The 17,649-nt window shown below is 32.2% G+C and overlaps 1 long non-coding RNA gene and 1 other non-coding gene across 12 annotated transcripts; both read left to right on the top strand.

Annotated features, from left to right (window-relative positions):
- Positions 1-1,194: 1,194 nt before the first annotated feature.
- LOC135146862 (small nucleolar RNA R24) lies at positions 1,195-1,287 on the top strand. The gene has a single exon (XR_010283956.1). It is a non-coding gene; the product is annotated as a small nucleolar RNA R24 (small nucleolar RNA).
- A 6,325-nt stretch (positions 1,288-7,612) lies between these two features.
- On the top strand, positions 7,613-10,758 carry LOC108220968 (uncharacterized). Of its 11 annotated transcripts, XR_010291917.1 has the most exons (7): positions 7,614-8,063; positions 8,180-8,278; positions 8,786-9,339; positions 9,418-9,499; positions 9,590-9,663; positions 9,766-9,861; positions 10,528-10,758. It is a non-coding gene; the product is annotated as an uncharacterized LOC108220968 (long non-coding RNA). The 11 variants fall into 11 exon arrangements; XR_010291916.1 differs by having other exon boundaries at positions 8,786-9,077; positions 9,273-9,339; positions 9,418-9,861; XR_001806829.2 differs by having other exon boundaries at positions 8,786-9,499.
- Positions 10,759-17,649: the final 6,891 nt, after the last annotated feature.

Below are 17,649 nucleotides of genomic sequence, written 5' to 3'. Positions count from 1 at the left end.
GCAAACCGCACCACAACGCACCACAATTTTGTGGTGTGGTTTAGGCGGTTTTTATATTACGCGGTGCGGTTGCGGTTTACGAATTTTCCCAAACTGCATACACGGGTTGGTTTGCGGTTTTAGGAAAAAACCGCACCGTCCGCACCGCAAACACCCCTAAAACTTATACTTGACCTGTTTGAGAGAAATTATACATAGCTGGTTATTAAAATTTTCTTTGTTATATTATCATAAAATGTCAAACATATATTTGAACTGTATTATATATAATTTATAATATTTATCAATTTGTTAGATTATATAAATCAAATTAGTAGAATACATTTTAAATTGATAATTTTTAGAACCATCTCATAATTTATTTATTTTTAAAACTAAGCACGACTCTGATCCTGTTATTTTTGGAATCGAACCTGTGACCAAGAGGATACACGTCCTCTCTTACCAAGCGTTGCGGGCATCTCATAAAATTTTTATATTTATTTGTTCAGAATTTTTGTTTACGAAGAACAGTGTTGCCCTGGCCCATGAATAGGGTCCGTCAGACGGGCCAGAGCGGAATTATTACCAATCATTAACAGGCCTTACACTCACATAATTTGCCAGGCCAATTAATATGGTCATCAAACGGTCCATTTTTAATGGGCTTACGAATCGTATACCTTGTGTTTAACTAGGGCACCCTATTCTCTTAAATTACACACCCCACCCTTATAAAGCTTCTCTCCCACCCTCAATCGACAAAGCGCGGCGGCCATGGCTGCCGATACTCAAACTCTCTCTCATCCATTCTCTGTATCTATATCCGTGTATGTATGATATCTATGTGTATGTATAGGTGGGCTCTAACACAGAGTCAACAGCAGGCGTTTATTCAGTAACGACCTGACTGCCGCTTGGAGCCCAGATTAACACACCGGCCTTAAGACCCATTGAATATCCTCTGTTATTCTATGATACAATATGCTGGTTATATGTTTATATCTTCAATAAGCTTGTTTATTATCTAGGCATACATAAACGGGCGCTTTTTACACTGAATGAAGAGTTGCCTTTTGCACGGTGCCTATATTAAACTAAGCTAATTTATCACGATTAGAGGAGTTAGTTTGTTTATTTAACATTTGCTTCCTCTAAATTTGAACTAGCAATACATCATATGTGTTTATTTAATTTAGAATTTGATTGTATAAGATTGCAGTGATGAGGCAGTTAACATATAAGTGGGACTAACTCTGTGTTGGTTCTTCAATGAAATATCTTTGTTACGCTTGGCTTCTGAGCTTTTCTTTATCATTGTCTTTGAGTGATGTTAATTTTTGGAATTTTATGTGTTTATTAGTGAATTTTGTTTTTTTATTGAAATCTGCTAGTAATTCAATTCTCCTTCATGAATGGAGTAATTTGTTTCATACCATAATTTTAGTATAGCATCGAACTTGTTCTTCTTCACACTCATAAATTAATAATGTTGTTGTAGTGTCGAATTAGTTCACAGCACGCAGCAAATAAATTTTACAGACAACATTGACAAATGTCTCTACTTAGTGAAATAAATTCAAACTATTGGAACTGTGAACTCTTCCCCAGTTTATTGTGGCCTGTGCTCGTGTCTTCATCTTTATACCTAAAATTTAATCGTTCTCCAGTCCGCACAAAATTTAAATCATGCAAACAAATTTCATTTGAGAACCTACGGAAGAAAATGGAGCTAAAATAACACGTCTTATAATGTGAGTTTTGGTTGGCCATCCTGTAATGCCCGACTGCGAAGATACTAAGTCGGCTGTCTGTATTTTGCTGATGTGAATCTTGACTCTCGCACCAAAATACTTTTAGATCAGAGATCACATAAAAATTCATGTATTTTAAGCAATAAGAATTAACAAATATGGTACTATATTTGAAATATTGTCAATTATTATTATCAATTTCTTAGGGGCATATCTTCTCATCCAAATGCTCTTCACTATCCCGGATTTAAAATTTACTGTGCTTCAGAATTACTTCCTCCGTCCCGATCATTTTTATACAGCTTCTTCTTTGGACGTCTCATCATTTCTATACATTCTTAAAATAGCACCTTTTAATCTTATCATTAATGGCTTATGTTGACTTGTTATAAAATCTTTTAATTGTCACACTACTTTCTTTAATGTCAACATTCTTTTATCTCCTTCTTTGTTTCGTATAAACTCATATGCTCACCCACTCTGTTTCTTTTTCTTTTTATAAAATACTCTATTTCATTCTTATTTTTTATAGTGCTCATTTATGTATTTAATTTGATTTTGAAATATAACTAAATACAACAATTTATTTTTTTAAATAATAGGAATAGGATTTTTTTTCAAACTTTGAGGATATAAAATAATGGGATCTTTTTAAAAGTACCCATCTGTAAAATTATTTTTTTAAAAATACTACCATCTTTTTTATTGTTTTTAAAAATATCTTTTCATAATTTTTTTTTTCAAAAATACGATTTGCAACTTTTGCAACCTTGGGCGCCGCAGTCGTAAAAGTTGCAAAAGTTGCAAATGAGTTTGCAAAAGTTGCAAAAGAGGTTGCAAAAGTTGCAAATAAAAATTGAAAGTTGCGACTGTTGCAACAGCAGTTGCAACTGTTGCAAATGAGGTTGCAAAAGTTGCAAATGAGGTTGCAAATGAAGTTGCAACTGCAGTTGCAACTTTTGCAACTGCAGTTGCAACTTCATTTGCAACCTCAGTTGCAACTAAATGCAACTGAAAACTATATATAGTTGTAAATAAGGTTGCAAAAGTTGCAAATGAGGTTGCAACTGCAGTTGCAACTTTTGCAACTTCATTTGCAACCTCAGTTGCAACTAAATGCAACTGAAAACTGTAAGTAACAACAGATGTATGGTGTGCCCCTGGCGGGGCCATTAGATTACAATAGAATCAACTGAATGCAAACATATGCAACTGAATACAACCATATGCAACCATATATGCAATTACAAATCCTAATTTCAAGTTCCAGTGTTCAAATGTCATTTTCGACCTCATTTTCGGAATCGATATATATATATATATATATATATATATATATATATATATATATATATAGGGTCCTACTCTGGTACAAACCATCTTAGCGTACAAACTACAAACTAAAATTAAAAAGTCTATAAATCAAATCGAAATATAGCACATATGGTATGGAAATTGATCGTTGCGAGATGAACAAAAATACAGTGAAGTCGGATTTCAAAAAAAGTTCATCGATTAACGGGAAAATTCAAATTAAAAACGGAGGGGAATCTGCGGATCATGTGTGACAGGGTGTATATTAACTGGTGTGTGGTTGTCCCTGCGGGGCCATTGGATTATATTCATCCAAGGGCTTATATTGAGTTTGTAGTTTGTACACTAACTTAGTTTGTATTTGAGCACTTCCCTATAATATATATATATATATATATATATCGATTCCGAAAATGAGGTCGAAAATGACATTTGAAAACTGGAACTTGAAATCAGGAATTCAGCTGCATATGAAGTAGCAAAAGAGGTTGCAACACGGCTGGCGCCGCCTGTAGTTGCAAATGAGGTTGCAAAAGGTGCAAACAGTATTTTTGAAAAAAAAATTTATGAAAAGGTATTTTTAAAAAGAATTCTGGAAGGTAGTATTTTTGAAAACAATAAAAGAAAAGGTAGGTAGTTTTGTAGATTTCCCTAAAATAAATTCTTGTAACAATATTAAATGAATACGGTGATATATCACTTAATTAATTGATAATTTTTTTAAAACATTGTTTCTTTGATTGTGAGAATATATCACACTTTCTCCACACACATGTATATTCAAACTAAATTACTTATGAGTGGTTATATATGAATAAAAGTTAATTTTCAATGTAATTTTTTTTAAATACAAGAAATTATTTAAAATATAGATTTAACCTTTTTTCAAAACTTTGAGAATATAGTTTTTTTTGTTAAGCAAGCAAATTCATTAATATAATAAATTCAGGATCTTTACAAGGTCAATATTAAACAAATTCTTGCAACAACATCAACTAAAGATGACGATATATAACTTGATTTGATCATATTTATAGTAAATATAAAGGGAAAATAGATTTTTTTGTCACCGAACTTATTATGTTTTTAGAAACTTGCCACTCAACTAAATCTTTTTTCCTTTAAGTCACTGATGTTAGGTTTGGATTTGTTTTTAGTCACTAACTTAGGTTCGGATTTGATTATTAGCATTGTGATAATTTTTTGTAGCATCATTAATACATAGTGATAGACTGATAGTATATAATTTTTTTGATAATATGATGTATGTTTATATCTTTGTATATAGCAATAATAACATAAAATGAGGTGATATAATATTAAAATTAGGAAACATTGTAATTAGAATTCTAGAAATCCATTAAATCATCAGTATGGAATCAATGACTTCAAATAATTTATGCTCTCCATGATAAAATAAAGTCTAATTGACTGATACAATGCATCATCTTTTACTATTAAAGTTTCAATCACCTAGTTCAGCCTAAGATCTCTCTTAAATTTATCCTCATAATTTTTAATAACTTTATCTTATTATAATTTTCAAGAAAAAGATAAATAAATAGAGAGAAAACTTAATCTTCGATGATTTATGAGATTTTCTTTTTGCGTATAAAAATTCAAACACTAAATTTTTATTCGGAAGAAAAAATAAAATAATTTATGAGAGTACACTTTTAGAAACCGTAAAATGCGTGTTTAACTCTGATCACTGACAAGGCTGTCGCGTGCCTATCAAATAATAAATATCTAACAAAACCTCCTAACTATGTAGTAGGGTAAGTCAGAGTCGTTTCCACAGAGACAAACGTATCAAACACTAGTTATCTTCGATTTAATCCAACTAACAAGTAACACAATAAAATATTGAGAGATAATTAAACTAATACAAATAAAATCTAGAAAACAATTATTTAAAAATATCTAGAATCAAGTATCCCCACTAGCATGAATCAATGCAATTATGATTTTCTCCCCCAATTAATCAGATAAATTACCCAAGAGGAAAGATGCGCCCTATAAAATACCAATAACCTCTTCCGAGTGTTAATGGCTTCTCTAAAATACAATCAATCCTATTTCCATGGTATCATGCAGTTTAGAGACATTAAACACAGCATCCTAACTTCCAAACAGTCCCTTCTACCTATTTCCATGGAGAAGTTCATGTCCTTATTGGATAAATCACAACCATCTAAATCCAACTTCCGATGGTAGATAGATATCGGTTCAAACAATACACAAAATCACGTCTGACCTGCAATTGTTATTCAGCACAACTCAATAAGCAAGAGCAAATAGCATAATCAACCAGAGATCATCGAAAATCATGCATCAAACACAACTAGGGTTCAACTCAACTCTAGAATAAAATCTACTCTAGCATAATAAATTAATAAAAGAAAATAAAGATGGGTTATACAACGGAGTCTTCAATCCCGGAGTCTTGAAGGAGAAGAAGAGACAAAAGTGTTTTAAACCTAACCTAATTATACAATATATTTTTTTCAATACCCTCTAATGTCTATTCTCCTAATATATGTATGATTTTAATGCTTACAAGGAAATACAAAACAGTTTCCCAAACGGAATTGGTTTGTCCAATGAAAATTCGCAGCAGATTATTCTGTCCTTTTTCTGGGCTGATTCTGTTGGATTTTGGATATTGGACCATCTCTGAATAAAAGAAAATTCTTTTAGCTTCGCGTGGGCTGTAAGATCACCCAATTCTGACTTCTAGAACTCAAGATATGGCCCAAACAGTGATTCAAGTGCAAGCAATCCAACAAATCCGAATTTCCTTCTAATTAATCTTCAAATTAAGCTTTTTATTCCAATTTTCTCCAAGTTTAGGAACTCCTTGCTTCCTACAATAAAACATTAAAATCTATTAAATAAAAATCCAATTCAATGCAAAATATAATAAATATGAGGAATTTAATCATATAAAATATATGTAAAAATATACTCTATCAAACATCCCCACACTTATCCGTTGCACATCCTCGGGCAAATAAAACAAATAAAAATATCATAACTAACTAACACCACTTTCGTAGATGACACGATTGCATTGAGCGCATGCAACAAGCCGTTAAACCCCTAGGCAGCCCTAGTAGGACGAGTTTTGTCTCGTGAAGGTGTATAGAAGATTTACCCACAAAATCCAATTTTTTTTTTCTGCCAAGTCTTAAGAATGCAACTAATATGAATGCAAACTAAATGAAAATGCCTAGAATCCAATCATGAAAGCATTAACCTCGTCAATATATAATCTTCAGAATATGCAACAATCAAGGCATTCATCTGTCTCACATATTAGTCAAGCAATTCTTTCACTGCAAGTACGGAGTGCATCGTGTGTGCTTAGCATGCTCTCTAATAAAACAAAACAGAGACCACCAAACTTCAACAGAGTCCTAACCATGAGCCGTCAATCAGAATAATGCTTAAACACTTCGTTACATTAGAGTCAACTATAGCTCAGGGTCACAAAAGAACTTCTATGCCTCTCTTATATTTATTTATAAATTTTTTTTCATGCTCAGTCTAAGGCCGGGACGCTTCTCAGGGTAAGTGAGTTACGACCACCATAAGACTTTGCTAGCTATTTTTTTTTCTCTTTTTTTTTAAGTCAAGTAATTCTCCAGTAACCAAGAGTTGTGAAAAGTCACCAAGAATTTATTTTTTTTTCTAGTACATCACTTAATACCAGCTCATGTACCTGGATCGTCCCTTTCACATGACATTATATTGTCACCCACTGATCTCAAAGGAGTACTTGATACTTTATTTATAATATATTTTTTTTGTTTCATTTTTTTTCTAGAAAGGCATATACATCCCACAATTTCCCCAAACTTAAGATTTACATACTCTAAGCTCAAAAGAGAATAGTCAAAATTCTACGCTCAACTCATAGTAAAGACTCAAGAATTAAGCTAGTCTAGGTCTCGTCTCTGGAGCATTTATAGTGTAATTAGAATTTTCCGCACAAGCAATTTCTAAGCATGCAAGACATCACCTATGATCAAGACTACTAGCCAATAAATTATGCAAATAAGCTCATCACAAGAAATTAACTTGGTATGATATACTTTCATGAATTATGCAAATGCAAACTAAAAAGAAAATAAAAGAAATAAACAAAAACTACTAAAAACTACATGCTCTTATCTAATACAACTAGCATGCACTACTAGAAAAAGTGGAATAGACATCACACTTCAGATATCAGTTAGAAATGTCTCTGATGTTAAAGATATTTTCAACATCTTTTTCACTTAAACTGATGTGTTAAAGTACTTTAGACATCAGTTATTTATGCAACTGATGTATAAGGTACGTGTTTAAAAAATGTTTCTACCATTCCCACCCCCATTTCCCCCCTATCAAAAATTTCCCTCATTTATAAAATTTCAACTTCCCTCCCTTAAACAAATTTCATCTCCCTCCAATATTCATAACATAAAACTTTAAAATAAAATCATTCAACTAAAAACACATACATATAAATATTTATATAATCAAAATCATTAAAATACAAAATCATATATATATATATATATATATATATATATATATATATATATTATAAAATATTAAAAATCATTAAAAAAATACAAATCATATATATTATAACCTTAAAATATTAAAATAAATATTAGAAATTATAATTATGCAACTAAAATATAAAACTAAAACTACTATCATATAACACAAAAAAAAAATCATTAAAATTATAAAACATAAACTCCCCCATAAATCCCCCTAATTCTCTTAGCTCCCTCCCACATTTTTCATCTGTTTATAATCTTCATATTAAAACATAAAAACAAAAATTAAAACTCTCAAAAACTATATACCCGACTCCCCCAATCTCTCTCTAAGAACCCTAGTTCATTTATCCCCATCTCCGGACTCCCTAAATCCACTTCGAATTACTTCTCCAAAATCCTCAAACCCACTTCGATCTCTTCTATACAACTCACTGCTCGCCATCTCACTACTGCTCAGGTTCGAATAATAAGTTCGAGGGCTCACCATCTCCCCCTTCTCTATCATATTTTATTATTTTGAATTATTTTTATTGAGTTGTGATGTTCTTGACCATTGATTTGATCGAAAAACAGGCTGATAGGTTAACGACTTCGAGAAATTGATGGCAAGTGCAGGTTAATTCGCAAGATCCGTCAAGATCGTGCTGCTCTGGCCGAGTTTTATGCTCTTTGGTAGTATCAATCGCCCATCTTTCGTACATACATACATACAAATTGTTGTATCTATTGTTACTCTAATTTACCTCTATTCCATGTTGACTCTGTTTTCCTCGGTTGTTTAGTTTGTTTGTGATGTTTCGATTATTGTCTATCTGCTAATGAACTCTGTAGGAGTGGTAGGTGTTATTTTGGCCTTGTCCACCATAATAGAATGTAAAAGAGGGAGAGGTTATTTTTTCGGGTTTGTTAATGTATGGTGTTTTTTTGAGAACTGTGATACATATTCTCTCGATACAAATACATTTCTGTATCTTTCTAGTTTGAAGAATTGAAGGTATATTCTCTCGATGTTGTTGAACTTGTTTGTTTTAATAGTTAAATAGTTGAACCAGTAGATGCTTTAGTAACCCATTCTATATTCTTTCTGTAATGATGTATTATCCCATTCCACATTTCTGGGTGCATTTAAGTCTATATTTTGCTACTTGACCGCCATGTTTCTTGCAAATATCAATGTAGGCTTGTACTATGAACTCTCCTTGTGAGGGACCTCTTCTAGAGGATGCTCCAGCATGGTGTTTGGAAAATTTTGAACCCGAAGGAATTTTTGTAAGGTCCTTCTCTATACCCTTTTTACTGATAGTATTTCAGCACTGTGAGGACATCTGCCCTCTTGTAATGTTGATAAGCATTTCCTCATTTGGAATAGGACTGCAACAACTTTTTCATTTTTGGTTTACATAGAGATGCGTATGAGTTACTGCTGTTCAGGATCTAATAGTAGAAGTTTGTAAATGGAATTGGTGTAGAGGTATGTGCTTTGTCAGGTTGTTTATATTTATGTACATAAAAGTCTTGGTCTTTTGTTATCAAGAGTCGTTAAGTTTACAGAATTCTGTCGAATTAATCTATATAGGATTCTAAGAAATTGCTATAAAGTCATGGCTACTTTAACCAAAAAAGCACAATCATATAACTTAGAAGAGTTGTTCAATATTAATTGCAGCTCTATCTCCACTATCCTCTCAACAGTTATTGGGGTGAATTTTGGCCATGTTCTCATCCATATAAAGGTTTTCCCTGTATATTACTGCTAAATTGTGATTATAGTAATTCCTTTTTGTACTATAAGCTGTATATATAAAATGTAGGATAATTCCACTAGATTGAAACATTGGATTGTGATGGGCCTGTCCCTCCTTCTCCTCGACATTATTCTACATTTTACACATGGTGAGAAATGTATTGTTTGAAAATAAATCACTTGTTTTCCTTTTACCATCCTTGTATTTTTTTTGTTCTGATCCTTTTTCCTCCGAGCAGCAATGCCTAGTATAGAACAGCCAGGTAAAGTATAAGAACACATGCTCCTAGCTTTTCCTAGTACACACATGAAGGTTGGTAATCCATGTATCTTCGTGCATTATATAATTATTATATATGACTGAGGTTTACCTACTATGGAGTGCAACAGCCTAACACTAGTTTGGTTCTTGCAGGATAAGTGGGCCAAGAATCTATATATTGCATCTGTTTGTTATGGCCGTACACTTTCATAGCCTCAACAATCTACTCAAAATGACCAGGATGATAAGGTATCTTGTGTTGATTTTTATATTTACAACAACTAATTACATATCCAATGCTCCTATGTCTTGCATTTTTTTACTAAATTATATAGCTATGTATGGCCTCAACATATTTAAATTATTGCTCCAGCGCAAGGCACTTTTGGAGGTGATTAAAAAAACCGGTGTCACATCTTACAAAGAAATACCCTCCCATGTAAGAACATGCCTTAACCAAATGTTTTTGGGAATAATTTTTGTTTATAAATGAAAAAAATTACACTTATATAAAAAAAGGAAAGGCTTAGTATTGAACAACTTTTTAGGAGCATATTTTTTGATGAATTGCTACCTGTGCTACTCTAGAGTCACTTGACTAGTGTATATTTATACTTAAATATCAAGGATATTAGAGAGTTTAAGTACAATTGCAAGTATCCAATATGTAAATTAGTCTTTTTTATTTCTTTTCTTATGTGATACGTTATTAGCTTTGTCCTTTTAATTTATTTTTAAGATACTATTTGATAAACCTAGGCCTGCACTGCATGCTATCGTACAATTTTTGAAGTTTTGGTTTCTAATGTATAAGGTATATCATCAATTCAGTAGCTTGAATTGCAACCACCATCTTTGCTTTGCTCTTTTAACTTCTCGTACTCAATGAAAAGTATTTGTTTATGTACTTTACAGGCTATACCTCTGATCACCAAGAAAAGTGTTGAATAGCTTATTGATCCATTGCATGCCGTTGTGTACGATGCAGAGCAGATAAATCGCATGCTTGCAGTTGCTTCTATGTAGCTTAGATTAGATATTTAGATTAAATAGATGTGTAGTAATTGATCGATATTGGATTTGATGGATGTGTAATAGGTGAAATTGGAATTTGATGGATGTATACAATTAATTTATAAATGCATTAATAAGATTTAGTTGTTGATTTGGTTGTTTTCTTGGTTTGGTATTTCTGGCATATAAAGATGATGTTAATTCAATGTTATTACATCAGTTAATGAACAAATAAATGATGTTAATCAAATGTTTTAACATCAGTTTCTTTAAAGTTAAAGTGATGTTAAAGGCTATAGACATCAGTTATTAGCTGATGTAAGCAAAAAGTTCAAGCGATGTCTTTGTGGGCGATGTTAAAGGCACTAAGCTTTCACATCAGTTATTAACTGATGTAAATGAGTACAATAGACATTATCCAAGCTTATATAACTGATGTTAAAGAGTATAATATACATCGTTTAGGGTGTAGAACTGATGTTAAATCCAACAATAGACATCAGTTGTTGACTGATGTTAAAGAATGGTACCTTTAACATCGCCCACAGTAACATCAGTAACAATTCTCTGGGACATCAGTTTTTAACTGATGTATATTAGCAGATTTCTAGTAGTGATGAATTTCTTAAACTTAAGACAAGGCAGTATATAATTTTTTCTAATTAATTTTTTTTTAAAATTTTATCATATATAATTTTTTTTTTTAATTCATTAAGAACTCATCCCCACACTTAAATGGTTCATTGTCCTCAATGAATAAATTAATAATAATATATTCCTAAAAAATACAAAAATTATACAAAGGAAGGTAAAAAATACTCCCCTAGTGCATAAGCACGAAGTGCCTCCGAAAAGAAGTAAATTGTGGCTCCATTTAATTTATATTTCAGCTCCAGCAAAACGTCAAATATTAAATTAGAAGAACTAAGCTCAACATTGAAGCTGTCCAAGTGGTTGTGAAGCTGAACTGGTAAATTGGTTGCCTGGGTTCAAATCTCTGGTGTTGCAACCATTTTTTTTTCACTTCCCGTACAAATCAGCACTCAGTGTTTTGAAAAGCGCATTAAGCGGGCGATTAAGCGCCCGCTTAAGCGGAAGCGGGATAAAAACGCTCCGATTAGAGCTAAATCGGGTTACTAAACGTTTTGGGAGACTAAGCGGGGCTTTGACCGATTAAGCGGCTAAAAGTTTGGGATTTTCGGGTGGAGTTTGGATTCAATAAAGATTGAAGAAGAAGAGTGGGAGATGGGGTGTAGAGAAAGGGAGAGCAAAACGAGGAGAGATAAGGGGAAGATCTATTTCCGTTCGCTTATGTATGGGTGGCGTGGGTGGATACAGAAGCTGCGGAGCTTCTTCATCCCCGACTACTCTTCATTTGCTAACTCTATGTGCGTATCAGAGCGTTTGTTTGTTTTAAGACTCAACTTTTGAGTTGCAGCTCATCAAGTGGGTTTGTCTATCTCACTTCACTTTATTTATGATTATTATTACTCATTAATCTCTGTTACAAGAATATACGGTGTTAATCTATGCCTGGTAAGTTTTATTATAATATATAAATGTATTTTTAATACAAAATTAATATTATATATATATATATATATATTTATATATAAATAATATTTATTTATTTATAATCCGATTAATGGTCCGCTTTAAAAACCGCTTAAGCGGCCGATTTAACGCTTAAGCGCCAGAAGGTCGGCTCACTGCTTAGGTCCGATTTGCGCTTTTCACAACATTGTCGGCACTTCAGCAGAGCTGGACAACCTTGTATTGGGCCGGACAGAAGACTAACGGGCTGGACTGGGTACAAGGCCCAACAGTAGCAGAAAATTGCATACGTTCGAAATAAATCGCAGGTTGATGAGAAAGTGCAGTCTTCCTCATCAACTTTGGGCTGGGCCGCGGCTTGGACTGGTATGGGCTAGGCCACAGACGGGAGGCTGTAGTGAGATGAATGGGCTGAAACATGTGTAAGTAAGCCCAATATAAATCATGAAATAAGCGCTTCACTGCACTCAGCAGTAGCTTCCGCACGGGAGATCTAAATTCGCACGCCTAGCACGCAAATTGTGAAAAGCGCAGGCAAATTTCCAGAGCAGATAATTGCACGGGCAGCACCGGACAGAAGCAAGCCAGCAACCATAAAATCCAGGAGATATTGGAAAAATAGTTCTGTGAAAACCCCTTTTTTTCCCCAAAAATTGCTATAAATTATTAATTTATTCCTGAAACACTTCACAAAAATTATCAAGGCATCTTGGGGGAGTAAAAATAACCAATAAACAAAATTTCTAATCTAAAAAAATACAAAATGAATAAAATAAAAAAAATTACTAACCTTAAAAATCATGGGTTGCCTCCCAAGAAGCGCTTGTTTATTGTCATTAGCTCGACTTATTTAAATAATTAGCATTCCTCAATGAGGTGAAAAAGCAAACAAATGTACATATCTCCTAATTTCAAGTATTCTAATCATGTGAACACCAATTAAATTACCAAGAAAATATATAAATTGACACCCGAGACTTACATGGTGCTCAAAATATTTGGGGATGTGAAAATATTTAGAAAAATCATTTCTAATACTTTTATAGCTACTTTTCACAAAATTCTCCCAAATTAGATCGACAAAAGGCATATACAATTTCTCAATCTTAACATCAATTGAGTCAATCTATGAGAGTACACTTTTAGAAACCGTAAAATGCGTGTTTAACTCTGATCACTGACAAGGCTGTCGCGTGCCTATCAAATAATAAATATCTAACAAAACCTCCTAACTATGTAGTAGGGTAAGTCAGAGTCGTTCCCACAGAGACAAACGTATCAAACACTATTTATCTTCGATTTAATCCAACTAACAAGTAACACAATAAAATATTGAGAGATAATTAAACTAATACAAATAAAATCTAGAAAACAATTAACTAAAAATATCTAGAATCAAGTATCCCCACTAGCATGAATCAATGCAATTATGATTTTCTCCCCCAATCAATCAGATAAATTACCCAAGAGGAAAGATGCGCCCTATAAAATACCAATAACCTCTTCCGAGTGTTAATGGCTTCTCTAAAATACAATCAAGCCTATTTCCATGGTATCATGCAGTTTAGAGACATTAAACACAGCATCCTAACTTCCAAACAGTCCCTTCTACCTATTTCCATGGAGAAGTTCATGTCCTTATTGGATAAATCACAACCATCTAAATCCAACTTCCGATGGTAGATAGATATCGGTTCAAACAATACACAAAATCACGTCTGACCAGCAATTGTTATTCAGCACAACTCAATAAGCAAGAGCAAATAGCATAATCAACCAGAGATCATCGAAAATCATGCATCAAACACAACTAGGGTTCAACTCAACTCTAGAATAAAATCTACTCTAGCATAATAAATTAATAAAAGAAAATAAAGATGGGTTATACAACGGAGTCTTCAATCCCGGAGTCTTGAAGGAGAAGAAGAGACAAAAGTGTTTTAAACCTAACCTAATTATACAATATATTTTTTTCAATACCCTCTAATGTCTATTCTCCTAATATATGTATAATTTTAATGCTTACAAGGAAATACAAAACAGTTTCCCAAACGGAATTGGTTTGTTGTTGCGTAAAATACTAATGTGCAAGTGTACACAATCGCAAACAAGTAATATAGTAATAAATACCAGATATCGTTCCTCAAGGACTATTTAAACGTATCAATCACAAATAAAATCTAACAGTCTAGTTATCGAACACACAATAAATTGGTGATGGTTTTTATACTAAAACTAAATTAACAAACTAAAATTATACTAAAGAGCTTAACGAATTTCAAATATGAGAAGATAAGTCAGGATAATTACTTCCCCCTAACAATAGAATATCGGTAAAAGAGTAGCGAAATATTGCAGCAAATCACAATTTACTAGCTGGAATTCAATGGTCACAGGTTTCTCTCGAAATCACTATGGTATAATTCCTACAAATAAACTAACATATGTCTATGCCAATTTATTATTCGGAATCCAATCAAGCATCAATTCACAAAGCTATGCATGGTCACAATATATGTCTATACCATAACTAAATTATAATCAAAAGATATAATCATGCACCATTCAAGTTTTGTGTCAATTAATCATAACCCTCTCGGTATTATGATTAACTCGATAACCTACTAGAGTTGATCAGACAATAGCAAGTATTAACATGAAAAACACTTGAATGAGTAAACCACAAAATCGCATACAATATTCTTAACAAAACACCAAAATCCTCATGCTAGGGTTCCATAAAAATCCCAACTTTATACAATTAGTTCATACTCAAAATCTCAAAATCAACCAAATAAAAAGAGAACATGTTCATGATAACAAGAGTTAAGGAGAGAATTCTAAACAAAGAGATGAGGAAACAAATCCACTGAATGTCTTCAATGGCCGAAATCTCTTCCGTCTCGCTTCTTCTTTCTCTCTAAGCTTGTGCCTCCCTTCTCTATCTCCTACGATGTCCCTCTAATTAGGTCTGAATATTAATCCCTAATATCTCTATTAAAAGTATTTTTAATGAATTAATGAAAATACAAGGAGATTTCCGAATCAGAATAGAATTCCAAAAGTGGAAATTCGCAATTGACTTTTTGACTCTGATTCTGGGCTGATTAGACTGGGATAAAAATGCAAGTCCACCTCTGAATTAAAGGCCTTGTTCTAAGCTTCACGTGGGCTCTTGAATCGCCTGATTTGGACTTCTAGAACTCCAGATATGGCCCAAACAGTGAATGCTGCGCAGCTAGCTTCAAAATCCGAATTTTATTCGAATTAAACTCCAATTCTTGCTATTTAAACGCCAATACATATTTGATTAGAATTCCTTGCATCCTACAATAAAACATTAATATTTATTAAATAAAAATCCAATTAAGTACAAAATAACTAAAATACAAGGACAATATTAAGATAAAATGCACGCTTATCATTTGTCCAATGAAAATTCGCAGCAGATTATTCTGTCCTTTTTCTGGGCTGATTCTGTTGGATTTTGGATATTGGACCATCTCTGAATAAAAGAAAATTCTTTTAGCTTCGCGTGGGCTGTAAGATCACCCAATTCTGACTTCTAGAACTCAAGATATGGCCCAAACAGTGATTCAAGTGCAAGCAATCCAACAAATCCGAATTTCCTTCTAATTAATCTTCAAATTAAGCTTTTTATTCCAATTTTCTCCAAGTTTAGGAACTCCTTGCTTCCTACAATAAAACATTAAAATCTATTAAATAAAAATCCAATTCAATGCAAAATATAATAAATATGAGGAATTTAATCATATAAAATATATGTAAAAATATACTCTATCAATCACCACCGAAGATAAACGATCTTGGGTACATAAAAATACTACATATAAAGATAGACATATATCAAATCATCAAAATATTACAGGTTATCACTATATTTTAATAATACTACAAAGAATTAATATAATGGTAATAATCAAATCCGAACCTAACTTCAGTGGAAAAAAAAATTCCGAACCTAACATCAGTGACTAAAAAAAAAAAAAAATTTGTTGAGTGGCAAGTTTTTAAAAACATAATAAGTTCGGTGACAAAAAAATCTATTTTCCCAAATATAAATTGTAATTAATTTTAAATTAACTAGATTATATTAGAACGATCATATATAAATACAGAATATAAAATAGATTTTGTCTTTTCTCAAAATCTTGAGAACTTCAAAGTATATTATTTAAAAGTGATTATATATGAATGAAACTCAATTTTCAAATGTAACTTGTTTAAATATAAGAAAGTGATTATATATGAAAGAAAATTAACTTTCTTAAATACAAGAAATTGTAGAAAATATAGTTTTAATCTTTTCTCAAAATTTTGAGAATATAAAATAAATTACATAAAAACTTGATATAAAAACATTGTTATATTATAACCAATTTTGAACTAAATTATTTTAGAGTGATTATATATGAATAATAATTAACTTTAAAAAAGTAACGAAGAGTTTCTTCATGATTAAATATTTAAGTCAAAAGTATAATTTATGTTACTCATCAGAAAAAATAATGTAACTTATAAATATATTTATCCTTCACTATATAGAATAGGAAATAATATCAAAATAACACATTGAACCAAAATTTTAATTTTGTGGAGGGAAGACAAATTTTTGTTGGAGAGTTTACAGAGGGGAAAATGGGTGAGAGTAAAAGAAAAGTAAAAGAGAGAATTTAATGTTGACAATTCCCGTAAGCAGTAACATGAAACCTAAGCTGTATTAATTACAAAAACAGGTCATAAGTTCACTTTTTAATATGTGTGCAAAATAACAAAACGATTAATATAGTGGAATGGAGGGAGTAATATAAACACTATTACACTCACTACTTTCCTCCACTATCACACATTTATAATTAAATACAAATGAATCCCACCACTTTACTCACTTTTCATCCAACTTTATTCATTTTTTATCCTTTTTCTCGGTCTCCATGTCCACACCAAATGTATACAACCTATTGGGACGGAGGGAGTATATATGGATCTCCAGACGGGGCTACTCTGAAAATTGTCCCACTACTTCCCACTTTTTCCTCTTTTCATATTACTTTTACTCGCTATTTTTTTTATTTATACAGTAGATCCCGTCACTTCATCAATTTTTTCTTCTTTTTTTTTTTTCATCCACTACTTTGTATATATTTTTTAATCCCGTGCTTAAATTTGAACAAAAATGATGGGACGTAGGGAGTATGATCTAGTTAGAATGAGATGGACGGATGCCATTGTTTTTGTGCAGTCAGATCATTGCATCTTTTCGCAATAAAACGGTGGATTTGGTTAAATTTTGTTAATGTGAATCCTATTTTTTTTTTAAAAATCTTTAGAGGCGTCAAGTTTGCTTCTTTTTGTAAGAAAGCTATGAAGGGGGGTGTCTCTTTAGAGTCAAGGTTACTTTCTTTTTTTGGCAACTAAACTCAGGTGACAACTTGACTTCGAATCCAA

Source organism: Daucus carota, chromosome 5 (assembly GCF_001625215.2).
Source record: "Daucus carota subsp. sativus chromosome 5, DH1 v3.0, whole genome shotgun sequence".
NCBI lineage: Eukaryota > Viridiplantae > Streptophyta > Magnoliopsida > Apiales > Apiaceae > Daucus > Daucus carota.
The sequence above is the reverse complement of the archived record's forward strand: the minus strand, read 5'-3'. Positions and strand labels throughout refer to the sequence as shown.